The following is a 4,807-nucleotide window of genomic DNA, read 5'->3' as shown; positions in this document are numbered from 1 at the left end:
ACTGGTTCAGTATAGCATGCCCCTTCAGCCGGATCCAGTGGCACTATAACCCTTAGCAACTTCCTTTCAAATGATATTATACTTTTTTTCAAATTAATGACCCCATTCATATCAATAGCCCAGTCGATTCCCAGGAGCATGGTGTAGGGGTTACTGTCATCAACAATTTCTATAACTTCAAATTCCACCAATGCACTTGCACCTTCAATATCAACAGTTACTCCATATAATCGTCCCATGGGGATGATTTGATGTTGATTCACCATTTTGAGTTGAATCGGAGACAACTGCAGCGTAGGTCTCCGCATCCTTTCCCATGTCTATTTCGGTAGAACATTCGCATCAAACCCCAGATCCAAAATGACCTGGTCCATTTCATAATCACCTATCTGCGTTGTTAGTTGCATCTCACATCTTGTTCATGCCTTATGCTTACCAATATTTCTAACTATGCACTTCTCCATAGAAGTCTTTTCCGTATTGGCGCACTTGTCTGTTAAGTCTTGCAACCCTTCCACAACCTTTTTGTTGCACAGTAACTTCATGCATGTTTCCAAAAAAGTAGTGAGTACAGAAGGATCAACCTCATCGGGTTTTGGTGTCTTTTCCTGGCTTCCTGAGGTGGAGGCCTCAATGAAGCTCTTCTTTGCTTGCATGAATGTTTCCTTAGCATGATTAAGGTCAAAGGCAGCTTATTTCTCATGAGCTTTGCGTACCCATCTGTCTTCTTTAGGTTGCTTACCTTTATATGTGCCACTCTTCATACCACTTCTTATTACAATATTAATGCTCTTAACCTCCTTGCGGGGTAGAACCCTCATCATTTGTAAATTCTACGTGGGATGTTGAGGCTATGTTTTCTTCTCTTACATTTTAGCTATTAGCACCAAACATTCTTCTATGGCATGGTCGAATTGTCTACAATATTGACAAGAAGGGTGTGTAGGGTTTGACCAATCTCGCGTGAAGTGCCTTGGCTACCCGTACTTGTAACAGATAACCTAACCACGTCATCTACCAAGTACTCCTCCTCATCCTCGTCCTCAACCTTGAAAACCACCACACGCTCCTTTTGCACCTTGATCTAGAGGCCGAGTTTCTGCTTGCATACGGTAAGTAGGGGTTCTTTCCATCATCATCTCATAACTTCGATAATGACGCTCATCATGGCCCAAAGATTTACAGAAATTACAGAACAACTATTGGGTTGTCTGAATGAACTTTTGAAGTAAGTGGTAGTTATCTGTCACATGTTTCCCAATGACTTGGCAAATGGCACACCATAGCGTAGCTCATGTGATCAGTCCAGCTGTGGCTTCTAACTTCATGGGGTTAGCCCCCCTGTATAAGATAATTTGTGTATCCTCGACAATGATATTTATTGTGCCCATGGCCCTTGCACCTAAAGCACCAAACCTCTACGTGCACTTCTGGCTTAGCATCCTTTTCTTTCTTTAGACTCTGTAATTCTAGGTGTAGGATGCTAACTGTGAGTGAATCTATTGTACCCTTAGGGTTGTATCTTGAATAGGTGATGTGCGCAACATCATCACGATCTCCAAAGCTTCTTTTTGTGTTTCTATCTTTTACTCTGATAGATGGATTCTTAAATGTGGCAAAAGCGATATGATAAACTAGTCAAAGTGTTGGGTATATGAGATTTTCATGTTAGCTTGTCTGATTTGACACTTCAACCTCTGATCAAAGTCCCAAGGTGTCTCATCAACTCTTATTAGGATCTCCTTAAATTCAATAACTGACTGTATCTGAGATGTAGGCTTACTAAATTCTTTGTTCAAATCTGTCTGAGTCTCTGCTAATGATTCCTGAGGATTATCAGCAAAATACTTAATGTACCACGTTAGCACGCGATCTTGCAAGGTGGTAACCAACTACACCTTCTTTATATTATCATCGGTGATTTCTTGCAATGTCCATACAACATTCGCAACAAACCATAATTGCATTGAATCTTCACTTCCTATTCCCTTGAAGATTGACATCTTCATTGTGTTGGCCATGATGAATGGTGGAGGTGGGGACGGAGGTGTAGGTGAAGGTGTATGAGGGTGGAGGTGCAGTGGATGGATACGATATCCTCAGAAAACCATGAGTTATTAACTACACAATGTTTTACGATGTAGTTAGCAGCACCCCTTCATCGCCGCTTGAAGGAGGTTCAATCAATGGACTATACTCTAGACATGATCTGTGATTTCTAAAGAGTCTACCACTTTGCATAGCTCCGAAAATTAAGGTAATGGAATTACCCGCTGATGTCAGCCTAAGCTCACTTTACCCACGCATGCATATAAAATACACAATATCATTTTTCCCAGGAATTCCAATTTCCCTGCCTAGTCAAAGCTTCATTAATTAAGGTTTAAGGCCCCTTAATTAAATCTCATGCAGAAACATTATAATTGGCTGTCCATAGTCTTAAAATTTAATAAAGTCTTTCCAGCGGAACTTTATTCACCCTCATAAACTTTGGTTAATTCTATACCCCGCGCATATTAACCATACCTTCTTAACTCTGGTCTCAGCTTAACTCAACATTAACCACACCATGGTCCCAGACTTGCTTGAACTCGACTTAACCTTTTAATTCATTAATCCCACTTTATTTTTATTATAATTCTCCTATAATAGAAATATAACCTAAACTACACTTAACCTTACCTTTTCACATTTCCCGATGCTCACATTTATCGTGTTTAGCCTCCACTGTTGATTTCACTCCATCAGATCACCGACTGTCACATCATATCGCCACTTAAACCATTTCATCCATCGGAACTAAAATGAAATTAACTTGTATTGATAAACTTCTCAGGATCGCTCAAGCCCAAGTCTTATCATCTTCAATCTCCGCCATCGATCTTACCATTCAATCCGACTGTTGTTGATACACCTAAGCATCTCACATCGCAAATCACATTTTCTTAAGGCCAAGGTTCATTCACTCATGAAATATTGCGATGCAAAACTAATTGGCGATCCTCCACCATTTGATCAAGACACACTTGATCCAATGGTCAGCAGTGATATTGCATGGAATCTTGCGTGACGTTTACCCGCCCTTGCGGAGCCAATAAGGAATATAAATCCTTGACCTATAAATGTTCGCATCCATTTTTGGAATTAAAGTCTGATCACTTTATGACCCGATTTGCGTTGTATATAAGAGGCCATCAATCTACGGCTTGTGGGACTTCAACTAGCACACGGATTAAAACACCCTTCACCCCCACAGTTGACTATGATCTAAAAGGTTGAATATGAGATCGACAGCTAGGAGCGAGTGCGGTACTTCAGCCACAATCAAGGAAATACATACTCTCCTACCCCTACAGTTGTTGATCACTGTTGATCTAACAAATCTATCGATTTGACGATCCAAATCTATTCCTCTGCCATTCTTCTTCCGCCATTAATATCCGTCGATCTAAACGATCCAACCACTCCTATGCACATTTACTTCCTACCTTTGTGCCTTTACACTATTTCTTAATGTTCTTGTACAATTTTGGTTTTCTTCAAGGTTCTGGTCTTTCGTTGTTCTGCCACACAACTCTCTCCTGAGATTAACTTTGTGTACTCTTTAATCACTGCCACTTCCGAACTTCACTTTGATCCTTCAATCAGATTTAATGATTCGACATGATCCTTCATCCTCACTTCTTCTCTGTGTTCTGCCTGAACTCCACCTGCATACATATACTATGCAGAACCTCTAATTCACACACAATTTATCCTTCGATTACTCAATACACACACATGAACTCAAAATCAAGTTGTTTGTATTAATAAACAAGTATTTACATAAGAGTCCCTATCTCTGGCCTGATATTCTAATCAGTGGCCTCAGTTTTCCTACTTGTTGTAGGCTTACAATCAAACCTATCTAACTCTTGACCCGAGTAACTAGCTAACCCCTGACTATGCCTTTTAGGCTTACATTTATACAAAAGGATTCTATAACGAATTCCTGGTTTAGATCCATAACCTTCTCAACAACATGCTAAAATCTCTTCCTTATCTCTAAGGATCCTCTCTAATCCACAAAATCATGAACTAACTCCTAATCTAAGTTTTACAATTAATTCGCAAATCTCCCAATCTCTCAACTATCTTGATTCTCTCATGTTCTCCTACATTCGAGAACATTTACAAATATGCCTTGCTATACTTAATTAAATCCCTATTCTAGCTTCTCCCATTAAAATCACCCAAAACCTTAATAATTACATTAATTCAAAGCATATGAAACCAACTTCCTTAGAAACACAAGACCCCCTATGTCTACTAAAATACAATGATATTATTGAGCTGAATGCTCCTGCATCAGACTCTCAAGATTGAAAATAAAGATGATCTCCTGATCATGTGCTTCTGATCTATGTCCTCCTAGATCTCATACTTTGTTCTGTAGTATGTCCTTGGTTGTTTTTGTTGTTCTCTAGGTCTCCACAATTTATGCTGCATTGCCCCGCTAGCTATGCTCTCGCAGTTTGCTGCTATCTTTTCCTTATTGTTGCTTTGCTTTCTTACTATTTTCTTCTCCCTTTGAGACACTTTTCTCATCAAATCCATCATCAATTTAATTTCTATGTCCAACTCATTTCTTTTCTGGACTCTTTCCTCTTCCTCTCTTGCATATCCTTTGCAATCTTCATCGGGTTCTTTCTTCACTACTGGTGCTTTCTGCCATTTCTCCAGTAGCTCTAATTCTTTCTCCCATTCACTAATCCTTTGATCAGAGTTTAGTCCTTCTTCTTTATTCACTTTTTCAACAACTTCCCTG

The sequence above is a fragment of the Pinus tabuliformis genome, chromosome 7, assembly GCF_031772625.1.
Source record: "Pinus tabuliformis cultivar Carrire ecotype Pingquan chromosome 7, CPIR1, whole genome shotgun sequence".
NCBI classification, from domain to species: domain Eukaryota; kingdom Viridiplantae; phylum Streptophyta; class Pinopsida; order Pinales; family Pinaceae; genus Pinus; species Pinus tabuliformis.
Note: the sequence above shows the minus strand (reverse complement) of the source record.